Source organism: Anser brachyrhynchus (genome assembly GCF_964034855.1).
Source record: "Anser brachyrhynchus genome assembly, chromosome: Z".
In the NCBI taxonomy this organism is placed as follows: Eukaryota; Metazoa; Chordata; class Aves; order Anseriformes; family Anatidae; genus Anser; species Anser brachyrhynchus.
In genome coordinates this window covers 20,198,372-20,213,638 of record NC_137697.1, presented here as the reverse complement: position 1 = coordinate 20,213,638, position 15,267 = coordinate 20,198,372, and the positions used below count along the sequence as shown (strand labels likewise).

General features: G+C 39.2%; 1 protein-coding gene across 11 annotated transcripts in view; it reads right to left on the bottom strand.

Moving 5' to 3' along the window:
* Window positions 1–15,267, bottom strand: part of LHFPL2 (LHFPL tetraspan subfamily member 2) — a 140,385-nt gene that overhangs the window by 42,834 nt on the left and 82,284 nt on the right. For 2 of the 11 annotated variants that reach the window (XR_013943350.1, XM_080573455.1), the window contains exon 3: window positions 410–536. The exons of 8 other annotated variants lie outside the window; for them this stretch is intronic. The gene's annotated coding sequence lies outside the window, so the exon portion shown is untranslated. Of the gene's footprint in view, window positions 1–409; window positions 537–3,826; window positions 3,951–15,267 lie in introns of those variants that run through there. One more of the 11 variants, XM_080573449.1, reaches the window with a different exon arrangement.

Sequence of the window (15,267 nt, the reverse complement as noted above, 5' to 3'; positions counted from 1 at the left end):
ATCTTACATCTGCTTCTCTTCTTTTCTACATCAAAGCCTTAACAGATAGCTTGTAAGTGAAGTTGTCATAGAAGCTAGGTCTTGAGGAGAGGCACAGAAAGCCATTCTGTGGTTGCTGCAGATGTTCCCCTCTGTACGTTTACTAATAGCTGCCTGCTGAGTTTTAACATTCCTGAAGCCAAGGTTTCCAGATGTCTCCTCCAAAATTAATATGATCAACTGGGAAGTTTACAGAAGGGAGAAAATCTAAAAGTTTCTCTTTCCTAACTATTTTTTCACCTGCAGCCTCTGATAGCCACAGAGGAATAGTACATAACAACACGTATTTGCTGCCATACTACAAATATGCACAACAATGGTGTACCCTAATAAAGACAACCCCGTATCATAAATCACTATTTTCACATACCGGAGCCAGCCCCTTACGGTCATCAGAAGTGGTCAGGCCACCAAGTTGCACTGCCTCCTCCTCCTACTGCTGTTTTTGCTTCGTCTGACATTAATGCCCATCACCTCTGAGATGTTAGCCATAAGGTCTGACAACACAAAATGAGATATAGAGCTCAACACAATAAAATTTAATGAAAATTGACTCTAACAGAGACTTTACTAACATTTTTCTGGCCACTTTATCCTACACTGCCCTCAAGCAAAGGCATGTACTTATTTTCAAAAGTCCTTTGAACACAAATGGAAAGTAAGACGTATGATTCACACATGCAAACTTTCAAATCATGTTTTATTATCAAATGAAACCCTGCCAGGTTGCTTTATCAAATTCATCAAATATTTTCCCCTTTCTCTTGAAGAATGAATGCAGCCACCCTATTCTTATTAAAATTCAAACAAAACAGATTGTACTGAGGAACGCAGCTACAGTGATTGCTGTATTTTATTCAAGGGATCGGATTGCTTCCAGCCAGCACCCTTCAACAACGGCTTCTGAGTATGCATACAGGCGTTAATTTTTCAGTGACAATTTTATGAAGATGTGCACGCACAAAACAGGTTCCATGCAGGCGGTATTTAGAGCCTTCCTTGCCTCCTGCCAGAAAATTTCTTCTTCTTTAAACAAAGAACTACTGCTTTTCCTAATGGAAGGAACATTTCTAAAGCCCCGGAAATCTAGCTGCAATTAGGTAATATAAATCAAACCACAGTAATGAAGCACACAGATGACCCAATTTTCTAACCAGTGTAGCAGGAAGGATTTTGGAAGTATATGTAACATTTTTTAGCACTAGCGTACAATGTACTTTTATCTGTCACACAACTATTCTCCCTTCCTGGAAGAAAAAGAAATAATCTGTTTTGTAATTAAAAAAATGAAAGAAAGTGGAGAAAGACAAAGCAAAAGGCAATCCTATCCACTACACCTGAAATCCACAGCCTATTTGGGAAACAGAGATCATTCCAACTTTTAACAACCAAGAAAGACAACTCATCATCCAAAAGCCAGTATCACACAAGTTAATCACTTCAAACATGTAGAAAACTTCAAGATCTTGACCTAATACAGGTAAAGAAGGCCACAAATCAGGGCTTTCACAAGAAATGGGGACCTGCTTCTTCCCTGTTAGCTGTTTTGGAACAAATTAATGTTTTGTTTGCATAAGCAATTACACGCTTGTCTAAGTCTGTCATATACATCTATGATAAAATACTGATTTTACAAAGTTTCAGACTTTAAAAAAAGTTAATGGAAAATTCTTCATCAGCTTGATATCGGCTAGCATCAGCCGGCTAATAGCAAGTTGAAACAACTACAAACTATTCTGGAGACTACTTCATGCATGATAGGAAGAGATTTGACGAAAGAACATTTCAGAAACAGTTTTGGCACAATATTCTTCTCCAAACAAGTATCATTTACTTGCTGGTGACCAACATTCACACTGTTGCTGTAAGAGCATATCCATCAGCCTTCCATCTTCTCAGCACCACTCTATTCTCCCTCCCTTTATGAGCTAAAAATCATCTTTAAAATGTGAGAGGGGATAATGGTAAGATTTATAGCCTGAGACAAGAGGCTCTGCCAAGAACTACTGTTCTCTTATTAATCCCAGGATGGAAAAAGACAATGAACCTTTCACTCACTCTCACGAGGAATCTCTCTTAACTTACAGATCTAGCTTCGCTTGCCTGTCCCATCTGCAGTCCTAGACCACCACAGAACAGAAATTGTTCCTCTCACTACAGTCACAACAGTACCCTCTTTATAGGAAAAAGAATTACATATTGTTCCTGAGACCTAAAATTGTTTGGGTACTAATTATTTTTTGTAGTATGCAAACGTCGGCTTGTAACAGAACAACAAAGAACTGCATTAAGCAACTCTGCACTTCAAAGGTGGCAGCTATGGGTAAACAAAATACTGTGCTGGAATACTGTGATGACAGAAGCTACATAATTTATGCTTTCTACAACACTGCAAACTCCATAGGGGAAAATGGGAGAAAAAAGCAGAAGTTAAACAACAGTGAAAGCCTTTCTCTGAATACCTCTGCAGGAAGGCTTCCCACTCAGCTAAGAAAGGCTGGAACCTACTCTTTTTTCAGTACTATTCAATATGCTGCACACAACTTCCAAATTGTCTGTGTCATTTAGAATCCCAAGTTCTTCTTTTTTTTCTTCTGCAAAACTGCACTTTCCCCTTAGCTTTTAGTTCTTTAGGAAAGAGAAGTCAGCTACTGAGGACTGCCATATTCCACAAGCTGTGTTCCTCCTTGGAACAAAGGGGTACAATTCAATTCACCTTTTAAAAGGAGAAAGCAGGCAATTCTGTCCTGCAATAGATAGTAAAAGTACTAGGTAACACTAATGCTAACATTTAGGAATTACAGATAATGATGATGATTTGGGACACTGCATCTTATTTTGTTAAAATTATGAAGACAGTACATTAATCAGCATAGCTGCCATCAGCCCTTATTGTGCAACTGCAAGCCATCATAAACAAGTCAGCAAAATGCTTTAGTAGCTGAAAAACTTTCAGTCTAGACCGTTATCAGAAGACGATCAAAATAATAACAGTAAGATCACAAAGACTTGTGCATCCATTTAATTACAGTAAGTTCTTTACTACAGTATGTACTTCATCACACTTAAGCAAACATCAAACCAACTCCATTCTACCACTGCTTAAATAACTTTTCCACAGCATAAAAAATCTAGTCTATCATAAATTTAGATTGAACAACAGTTTTACTCAACTTTTTTCTAGACTATGCCATAGAAATATCTAGTTATATAGTTATAGTATATATATAGTTATGACTTTTAGAAACAGATTTCAGTCCGATTAGTTCTTTCTTATTCCTCAAATCACAGAATTTAAACAAATGAAGTCGTTCGTTGTAAACAACCCAAAACTACTTAAAAATTAAAAGCAGGAGAATTGGAGAAGTTTGCAATTCAACAGATTCTTCCATCTAAATACACTAATGTCTCAAAAAAAACACTGCTTTTGGGCAATAACAAAAGGTCCAAGTTTTATCTGCTGTTTTCTATCTCTGTTCTCTTCTCCAAGCATTTCTAAAACATTTGAAGCTAATAGCTTTGACATTTCTCTCTGGGCCTGTTTTTTCTCTCTGGGCTTGTTTTAACCCCCATAATCTGTAGACTCTAGAGGTGAAAAAAAAACACCTCAAATATAATGAGGTGAAAGAAATAAAACTACAGGGTAATGTCCTAGTAAGAACCCTTTCACATGCTTTTTTCAATAGTGTGCCATATTATGTGAAGCTCTGGAAGAGTAGTTTAGAATGAGGTTTGCTTCAACACAGACTTCACTGCTCACTGGAACCAACAGGAGTTTTTCACCTACCTTCTGTGGACTGTGGACAAGAGATGTGCCAGTTTTACTACAGATAGAGACATATTCGACCTACATTCAAACTTAACTGCATGCACACAAACATCATAGGAATAGTCCTTGAAAAAGCCACAGCTGTTTCTCACTTCAAGCATTAAATCCAGGTGGATCGTGTAACGACTCTTAAAGTTGTGCTGATTATTCCGATCTGAACACAGCCAACTTTTTTAAAATGCCTAAACCTGGGTGGACTAGGCCACCCTGGTTGGAAAATCTGACAAAATACATAACTTCATATAGTTCCAGTTGGTTTAGACACATTGCAAGTTGCTGGACCCTTACAATAGACACTGCATCATCGCACCCTCTGCCAGCTAGGAAACTGGACTATTACACACAAACAGTTAAAAATATTGAATAAATTTACACATTAAGCTCACATGGAAAATACTCTCATTTTCTCTTCATCTAAGAGTGTTACTCTGACTCCCTCTTGTTTCTCAAGGACAAGAACAGAAATAGTCAGAAGAAACTGAAAGCTCAGTTTTATGGACCTGTTTTGGAAAGCGATCCTTTTATTAAATACATGACATTTAATGTAAGCTTCCAATGAATTAAACTGCAAAGATCTGTGCCACATTATTTAGTATCTTCTGTTTAATCAATATGAATGCAAACTAATATTGTCCCTTAGTGAAGGATGAGGTATAATTATTTAAATCAATACTTACAATTTCATCACCTGGCACAGAAAACAAAGTTCCATTATCCAAATACCACTGTGCAGTTCCTGATGATATTATTTTCCTTTTTATTAGCATGGATAACACTACAAAAATATGCTGTTAGGTGAATCTACAAGCATGATCCTGTAACAAAATATGCAACTATAACCGATATCAATCAAAACTAAGGGAGCTAAAATGATTTCCAGCTCTTGTGATTTTATCATGAGTCATATGTGGTGTTTTGCTTGAGTCATATATTTAAGAACCTCAGCAGTGGTGCCTACAATTACATTTTATGATTTCATTACTGCTGCGAGGTTGAAAGGAATCTGCTTTTTACATATATGCATCTGTACATGAAGCATGCAGGTGACAGCCCTGGTAACATGCCTGATTAGTGGGTATCAGATTTGGTTGCAAAAAAAGCAAGAGATTGTTACAAAAGTGCTTTTCATCTACTAATGATACTTTCTAGGTGACAATACACTAAGACCCACATACTTGACTTCCAACATGTCCTCTTTGCTATGTACTTTCACTAATGAGAGTACTCTTATTTTCTTCCTTTTAGAGAAAAACAAATGTTTATCTGTTTGACAGCTTATAACAGCAACACTATGACATTCCACCCACAAATAAGCCAGTACAAGTCAAAAACATCAAGAACACAGATGAAGCTAAATTTTCTGCTTCCCTTCTCCTCCCCTTTACTAACTCTATAGCCTTAAGAAACAACACTCATGCCTTTTCTGTCCCTGAAAACTTCTTCCTTCTTCTTCCTTCACTTTTGTCCTTCTTTCCAACACTTCTTACTCCTACTGTTCACATCTAAGTAGTTTTGGTCATAAAATTTTGAAAAAAATCTCTTAATTCTGTTAGAAGTAGTATTCTAGGGATAGGAAAAACAAAAACAAAAACAAAATTAACCACTGTATCAAGCTAAAATGGTCAACAAATAAATTTAATGAATAGTAACAGTAAAAATATATATTGTTAAAAAACATTATCCTGTTGCATAATTTCAAGACCTTACAAATGCTAATTGAGATACATATGGTGGTAATAAGAATCAACATGGCCTCAGTTGGAAGGTGGGAGGGAAAGCACAGAGGTGCTTGCAATACGAGCATACATTTTAAAATTCAGCTCCTCTGAATATTCATGCAACGATCAGTTAAATTCAATACAGGAACACAGTAAAAAAGTGTTTTTCCTGTCCCCATTTCCAACACTGAAAGCGTTAAAGCTCTCTGCAAAGCAGATTCAAGTAAGCATAGATTTAAGAATTCCATAGAGTTGAATGCAGTAAGAGATTCAGCCAATGATGAACTCCTAGAGTACATTGTTATTTGCTAAAATAAGTACAATTGTGCTCTGGCTGCTATTCCTACAAGCATCCCCATCTGGTCTCAGAAGAATGAGGAGAAGCGTGATGCAGTTCCATGGTACCCACATCCTCAAAGCCCAACACTCAACACCTAGGTGTCAGCAAGCTCTTATACAAGCTGTCTCAAATTAATTGCTTCATACACCAAGACCTGAAACTGGCTCCCTTTAACATCTGTTAATCTAATTAATCTCTATGAGCCTCCAAACAATTAAACCTGTTGTTGCAGGGAGCAACAAGGAAAGAAATTTTACATACCTGAAGTTGGGCTGTTAGCAGAAAAAATGGACTGCACCCCACTCAGTGCTGCTCACTGAAATCCAGTTATTAAGCTGTGAAAACAAGCCCTAAATGAAGCTGATGGCCTCAGCTACTGGGCTGAGCTTGAAGTGCCATTACTGTCACTACAGTGATCATAAGCAGGGGAGGGACATTTCTCTAGTCACTAAATTTAACAAACGTGGAAGAAGGTACAAGGACTACAATCATGACAAAACAAAAATAAACAAAAATATATTTTTTCTATGACACGAGCAGTTTTTAGCTAGCATGTATTAATAAGGAAAAGAAATTGAATCTAAGTCCCTGTTTAGATTCAAAATATTTTTGTAAAATGAGAAGTATTGCAACAGATGAGCAAACTCATTTTATCATTTACACTGAATACACCTCAGTGAATTTAAATTGTAAGTAACGTTTTACCCAAAAGAGAGAGAGAAGGTAGAACATAGTGATATCCAGCACAGTTATCAGCCACAGTTCCACAGACACTTGTCTGTGTCTCTGCACAGTCACACATAACTCTCAATTTCAGATGGAATTCTCATACACCTATGATATATGCATATGGGTTTGCAGAGTAGGAGCCAAAATATCTTCTGTATCATCAGCATCCAGTATAAGGAAACTAACACTTCATCATAAGCTTCGGATCTCTAAGTCAGAAATTCTCACAGCCTGAGAAAGCAAGCAAACCTGGCAGTTTTCTTCCAGTGTGACAGATTCGTCTCTTGTACAGCTAATTTCTCTTCCTTTCTACAGCCTAGTTTTAGAACAACAATTTCATGAAGCTCTTTGCAAAATATTTTTGCTGTGTGTCTTCTATGCTTTCTACCTCCGTATTATGCTACCTACGCAACTAGGGCTACTGCTGTGCTGAGGTGACGCCACCACCCCTGGAAGTTCCTCAGAAACTCTTGTAATACCCTAACAGATTACAAGCCTCAAACTTGGACACCCCAGAGTTTATTAGCTCACATCCTCACATCCTAGGGAGTGGGAGATAGTAGGAACAACAAGCATTATTTAGCTTGTGGGAGCCAAGGAATTAAAAACTTTTAATCTTTGTTTCTCTAAGAAATCCCTATCTACCGGCTTTTGTTGTTGTTTCCTTTCATTTGCTATTCATGGTCTTCATCTGCTTCTCTAATTTCCACCTACCCTTGTGAAATTCCAGAGTCACCTTTAAAAATAGGAATGTTTCTAAAAGTAGAGGCTTCAGTATTCATAAGGGAATGCAGAAACTCCTCCCTTCTCAATGGTATTGCTGAAGAGGACCTATGTATCCATGTATCTGATTTTTTTTTTTTTTCCCCTCCTCTCTCTCCTCTTTCTGGATGTTTCCTGAGAAACCATCATAATTATGGATACCTATTACTACATTTTCCATAATGTCAGCCAAGAATTCATCAGTTAAATAACTGTTTTCCTCCAATGACTGCAAACACTTCAAACGTGTCTTAATTATACTTCTTAACAACTCTGAATCAAACTCAGTCAGCGTTACAATGTTACTGCCAGTAACTAGAGCTATTTGACACCACAACAGGTAAAATTATTAAAACTGCTCCAATGTAATCAGATTTCTTTTAAAGCTATTCAAATACCTGAAAATGCTCAAGATTTTTGACAGGCTTTCTGTAAGTATGAAATTCTGACTTGTGTGTCCAGGTGCATTTCAAAACAGCACTGAGGTTCTACACACATCTTTGGGCTCAGAAAGAGCTTTTAAATTATGGCCTTGCTAGACAATCATGTCATTAATGTCATTTCACATCAGTTTAATAAGGCTGATCATCTCCCATGATTTTTTATGAAGTTAGTCTATTTCCTTTGAGCTTTTATTTACTTAGCTCATTTTCATTTCTGCTCTGCCTAGACTGAACTCTTTCATAGTGAAGCCAAGGTTGAGAAGAGAAAGATCTTAATTCATCAGGAACATCATCTTCCCCACTGGCACAGTTCATATTTTTTCACTGGTTCATTAATAAAGAGTGACAGGGCAGCTGTGATGGGCACAACAGTAATGCACACCCACCATGAAAGCATCAGAATATGACAGACATGAATGAAAACAAATGATGCTCAGACACAGAACAACACAGTCATGTTTCAGTCTGGAAAAAAAAAAAACGCCATTAAAAACTATGTTTTTGTACTTCTCATCCTAACTCCCACATCCACTATTAAAAATGACATAAAAAAGCAGAAAATCTCAGATGGGGGAGGGGAAATTACACTCAGCCACTGCAACTCCTCTCCTCCCTGAAGAATATTTCTTCCTAGCAGTCATGCAGAAGACCTACAGGCAGGAAGAGAATATAGGAGATGATGGGGTGAAACACACTGCCCTTTTCACTGCACCCATGGTGATGACTGCAGATGCTTTCTTGAACTTCTCTAAACTGAAACAAACTGGAGCAGCATGGCAAGCAGGGCTGCACTTCTCCCAAGGACATCCAGGACTAGACTGGCTTTGGGCCTGGGCTATAAGGAGTTGGCCTACAGGAGGAATCACAGAATCATACCTCCAAAATTATCTGGCCCAACCATTCCTCCTACTACCAATATTACCCAATAAACCATGTCCCTACGTACCATGTTCAACCTTTCCTTAAACACCCCAAGGGACAGTGACTCCACCACCTCCCTGGCCAACCTGGAAGGGGCACTTCTTCCCAAAGAGGGTATCTGCATATGCAGAGTACCGAAAACAAAGTTATAAAAAGAAATGGCCTACCTAGTTAAGGGTCTACACAGCTGGCCAGGTAGTGTGATGGTTGTGGGTAGCCCAAGGAAAATGAGATGGCAGAACTTCAGTAGCATGGCAGAGGAATAGGTTAGATCATACCTTTGAAGGATAACATCACTGGAGCTTGGGATATAAGCATTATTCGAAGGTATAATAATTTTTTACTATTAGATTCAAGGAAACATGGATAAACCAGTGCGTGGCAGCCCAGGGTAGACTTACAGACAAAGCTGTTGTGGGAGAAGGGCAGGAAAGAGTCCATTCTAAAATGTCTGAGACCCCTTGTATACAAGTTGTGATAATGTAACCAGTACTGCAGATGGGAAACCAAAGCACAGAGTCAAACGGCTTACTAAATGTCATACTACGACATTAAGGAGACAGAAATAGAACCAACGCTGTCTTACATCATAACCACGTTTTTTTTAATAAGTTTGCAAGCCTCTTATATTCCTCCCATTTTCTAGCGTAGAAAACATGTACCTTTGAAAGTGTCTCAGCAGCTAATACTATAGCTGAGATGAATAAACAGGACAAAATCAAGTTTTTCTAATCTGCACATATGCACACCCACCCATACCTAAACTTCCGTAAGTTTCATTTCTATAAAAGTCATTAAGCCAAGATGAGATATGGGAAACATAACATTAAAAGAGTGCCTGTCTACTTTTATGTTTAGAATGATTTATTTAATCGGTCCTAAAAGCTGAATTAGTGTTATAATAAATCAGATATCCAGAGCGCATGGCACAGTATATCACAGAGCACTAGAATTACCAACACTGTAAACTTCATACAATTTATTAGCATGCCTACTAGTACTGGACTGAGTTAGTATTTTTAGATTCCACCTAACTTTAAAATTAACATGAATATAATTTTAGTGCTATGAAGTTTTACATCAAATCTTATGGCACTAACATTACACAAGACTACTGACAAGATGAACTGTGTTTTGAGCAAATTTGCTGACAACACCAAACTTGGAGGAGTTGTGGACTTGGATGAGGGTGGAAAGGCCTTGCAGAGAGATCTGGACAGATTGGAGAGCTGGCCGATCACCAACCACATGAAGTTTAACAAAAGCAAGTGCCGGGTCCTGCACCTGGGACTGGGCAACCCCGGCTATACGTACAGACCGGGCGACGAGACGCTGGGGAGCAGCCCCGCAGAGAGGGATCTGGGGGTTGTGGTTGACAGCAAGTTGAATATGAGCCAGCAGTGTGCCCTGGCAGCCAGGAGGGCCAACCGTGTCCTGGGATGCATCAAGCACGGCATTGCTAGTCGGTCGAGGGAAGGGATTGTCCCGCTCTACTCTGCACTGGTGCGGCCTCACCTCAAGTACTGTGTGCAGTTCTGGGCACCACAGTACAAAAAGGATGTGAAACTGTTGGAGAGTGTCCAGAGGAGGGCTTCAAAGATGGCGAAAGGCCTAGAGGGGAAGACATATGAGGAGCGGCTGAGGGCACTGGGCCTGTTCAGCCTGGAGAAGAGGAGGCTCAGGGGGGACCTCATCGCAATCTACAACTTCCCCGCGAGGGGCAGTGGAGAGGCAGGTGACCTGTTCTCCGTAATCACCAGTGATAGGACCTGCAGGAACGGTGTCAAGCTGAGGCAGGAGAGGTTCAGGCTGGACATCAGGAAGAGGTTCTTCACCGAGAGGGTGGTCGCACACTGGAACAGGCTCCCCAGTGAAGCAGTCACTGCACCAAGCCTGTCTGAATTTAAGAAGAGATTGGACTGTGCACTTAGTCACATGGTCTAAACTTTTGGGCAGACCTGTGCGGTGCCAGGAGTTGGACTTGATGATCCTTATGGGTCCCTTCCAACTTGGGATATTCTATGATTCTATGCTACAAGCAGACAGCAATCTCTAGAGAAAGAGATTGTAATATATTATTAAAGGAAACCACAGGCCAAATTCTGCTCAGGACTGCACTCTACATACGCCTGTGCAAGACCTGTTGGCATATAACTATGAAAATGGTTTGAGAATATAAAGATAAACATTATTCTTAATGCTAAAAAGTTACTGCCACAGCTGATGTCTCATGTAGATTTGTTTCCTCTCTTTGCTAAACTTCCTTTCCGTAGACCTTCCTGTACCTAACATTCAAGGCTGGGGATCAGGAAACTGATGTTTATCATGGACTCTGTTTTACAGTTAATTCCATATCCAAGAAGAAGTGATTAAAAAAAAGTTGAGGTCTATCCTAAAAGAGATGTGATCAATTTTTTAAAGCATTTGCTGAAATGTAATGCAAGTTAGGGCACGCTATTCCTGTTCACAGACTTCCTTTAATTAGAAGGGAGTGTGTACAAAGCCTGGTGACTAAAAGAAGTAAAAATATATGGTATGAGGACTTTTCAACGGACAGTCATGTCATTTGGTCAGTTGTATTTTGATTCCCTTAGATATTGCAACTACAGACTAAGCAGTATCCCTTCTGTATGTCACAAGCACTGATATGCTAGCAGTCCTTCTAAAGTAGAGTCCCGCCAGCTGCCAAGAAACCAGTCAACAATAAAAAATCAGTAATGAACAAAACCAGTCTGATAACCAACCATCAGAGGATGGGTTGGTGCAAATGCCAGGGAGGCAGACCCAGAAAATGCTTTAAGTGCTTTAAATACAATGCTGTCTTGACATATGTACAGTTTTGACAGTTTCAGGAAGGGATATGAACTGTATCCAATTTCCAGAGAAAAATATGCTCAACACAATCTGGAAAACTACTTGTATTTCAATAGATGTTTTCAATCCAGTATAGAATTTCCTTTTGTTATTCTCAGACTAAGCTTTTCCAATACACACGCACAAAATACATATTTATACACAGAGAAAATGATGTGGAGGGAAGGATTTTTTCCTCATTTAATAAAATCTTCAAGTCTTTGGAGACTATTCAGTTTTTCATTTTCTACTGCATTAAATTTTACCCCAAAAAGAAGCCTTATGAAAATATTTATCTTCCTGTACTATTTGTCCAATACATGGATTTAAAAGTGATCCAGCCAAGGACAATTGCAACCTTCTACAGACTAGACAAAACTATTATGCTTTTACTATAAATAAATAAATAAGATATGACATGAAAAGTGCAAAACAAAAGAAAATCATTGGCCTACAGCAAATTTTGATTACAACACTACTCTTTCATGGGCATCTTTTAGCTTTTTAGGAAGTATATATAGTATAAGAAGATACTCCACTTTGGTCTGATACATTACTTCACCTCTTCCCATCTGTTCCTCCCATTTGTGCCACTGCACTGAAAGTCAATCACATTCATTCACCATTGCTTGTTCTTCCTTCTAAATCCTTCCGTGTTACCCAGGGTGCTCCAACTGCTGGGCTGAGGGCAGCTCTGCCCTATACGGCACTGCAATCACTTGATCACAGCACAGGACTTGGGTCAGGGATTCCCACCCACAAACATCAGTTAATAGTTGTCCTTGATTAAATCACATCTCCATTGATCTTGTGCTGTTTTAAAATCAATGAAGTTGGTATTTTGGTGGTTACCTGTTATTTGTAAAAAGTTCAGCTAGTAACATTTGCTCACCTGATGACAGCCCAGGCCAATCAGTTCTTAACTCTCAATGAACACTTTTTTCACAGTTTGCCTGCATAAATTTATTGGGAAAAAAATGTCTTTCTATGCTTCGATTCCACAATATATTCAGACACATGAGTTTGAACAGCCACCAATAGGTTATTTGCAAGCTTGCTTAGAGTCCCTAATGTCTCCCTCCTTTCAACAGCTTCGGAAAGTAATCTAACAGCTCCAACAGCTTAAGCTAAAAAGGGCCATGAGGACATAAGAAAAGAATTCCTCTGTGGGACAGAGAAAAGGGGTCAGTCAGTCTCAAGAAATGGAAAAGGAGCTACTTCTTTTAAGCAGTTTGGTTCTCCTTGGACATAAAGTACTTGGCTCTGCCACTGAACTCTGTGCGCTGTGCTGCTTTCTGTGCAAGGTATCCCTAATCACATCTGGTGTAGAAAGTATGATTCAATGAAAATAGTGGTGATTCCTCAAAATCAGTCCTACTGAAGCTACACAGATTTCTTCTAATTCTTTCACTGACAGCTTATTCTTAAAAATATCTTTTTCCAGAATTTACGATGGCCCTAAGCCATGGTTCCTAAGAAATGATAATGGTTATGATGGTTCCTAAGAATTGATTTGCATGCACGGGCCAACACATCTGCTTATCCTCAGACACATCTAGAGAGCACAACACACTGATCCCACATTTTTGAAATAAGTCACTGTGTTATAGTGTGTGGTAGAAAGGAGGGGAAGAGAAAGGTAAAAAACAGTCTATCTAGCACATCTGAAAATGAGCTCAAGCCCTTTTTAGTTCCAGCAGCTGCCTATAATGGAAAAAATGAAGATTGGCTGTTGCCAGAAAAGCGGGCAGTAAGAAATAACAGATGTGAAGTTTCAGCAACATCATTGGCCAGTTCAGCCATACAGGGGCTTCGGAGCCGGGGTCCCCGTCGGGCTGCAGCATTCTCAGAGGTGTACTCACGTTTCGAGTGGCTGAACTATTCCTCTTCCTTCGTTGAACTTACTCAGTGACCTCAGCTGTGAATGCAATTGTCAGGAAATATTCATATCCTTGCCACCATGTGTGGGCTGTGGGTAAAGGCTCTTTGATTAAAGTTAAATGTTATATCTTCCAAAATCATTTTAACATTTCTGTTCTCTCTTCATCTTTTCCCCTCACCCCTTTTTATTTCACAAACACTTAGGGTGAGCAGGGCAAAGACAAGTCCTTCAACACAAGATCTTATTACACAAGGCTCACAAAGAAAATAAGATCAAAGAAACCAATCTAATATAGTGGGTACATTTTTAAGAGAAAGGGTAGTGGGTGAAAAATGCCCTTCAAACAGTCAACTCCAATTACAGAAGTCATTTTCAAAGAAGAATGAAGTTGTTTGACAGAGTTTAAAGGGGAAATCATGAACTCAATGTCTGCAGAATATATCACATCAAGAGCAACTTTTGTCAGCTTAATATGAGAGATTATGTGGACTTGCATTTAAATGAAGTAAAATGGAAGCTATATTTAGGCATCAGAAATATGCCTTGAAAATGCAATGTGGATCACAAAGATGACTGCTCCTTCAGTGAAGCCAATTATAAAGCAATTTTTTGAAAATATACTTCCAGTGAAGACTGTAACAGCAGCAACAGCAGCAGAAATGAAGTTGAGCTATCATGTCCTTTGCAAGCCATTGTTCTGGAATGTTCAAAACCTGGTTGTAAAATGCAACTCTTAACAAGCACACGTTTTCATGCTATGTCTCATCTGGTGTATTTATTATTTTTTGCAGAAAAAAAAGCTGAAATCCCTCTCTGCACCTACTTCCAGCTGCTTATTCCCTGTTTGCCTCTTGTGTTACATCTAGCAATTTCACAGCCACAGGACAAGCCAGCCCAACAAAGTTATCTGATGTAGTTTTACTTCCCAGGTAGTTAGATTTTTTTTTTTACTCAATCAGCTGCTTACCTTGAACTCACCTTGTGGCTGGGGGCTGATGCAAGAGAGGGGAAGGAACAGGCTGAAGCAGTACTGCCCCTTTTGGCATCAGCCTGCAGTTGCGTAAGTCCAGATGCAACATTAAACCATGCTCTGTACAGTATTACTAGCCTACTGCTGGCAGAATCGATACTCAAATGTCTTCAGGGTTCCACATTACACAATGAGTCCCTGAGACTTAGTATCACTGCATGAGAGAAATTCTGCAGGCACTGCAACGGCACCTGAAGGAAGCCACAGACACGAGAACAGTGAGAAACACTGAGGCACGGTATCTGAAGCAAGCACCTTGCAAGCTACACAGACAAAAAGTGTAAGAAACAATCAACTTTCCTAATACCACTTAGCAAGTTAATAATAGTCATGGAAATAGAATGTGAGGGTCATGACAGGCAGCCCTATCCTCTGTGCCACACTCCTTCCTGCGGCCACGATTGCTGTTTACTCACTGTTGGCGGCATGGCACCTCCATGTCAAGAGCTGTGCTAAATTCCAGAAATAACAAAATTAAAATTAGCCATTGTATTTGTTACTCCATAAGCAAATTATCAGTTCAGCCTGGTTTACAGCATCTGAAAGTTCCCACTGACCTCCCAAAGAAAGAACTCCAAACCTTCAGATTTTCCTGGCTTAGAAACTCAACCTCTGTTTCCTTTTATTTACCATCAGAAAGGAGAAAGGGGAAAAAGGCCCATCGCTATTTCTGTTTATATTAAATTGAGGTGCGACACAGTTTTAAGTTAGTGTTTTAATA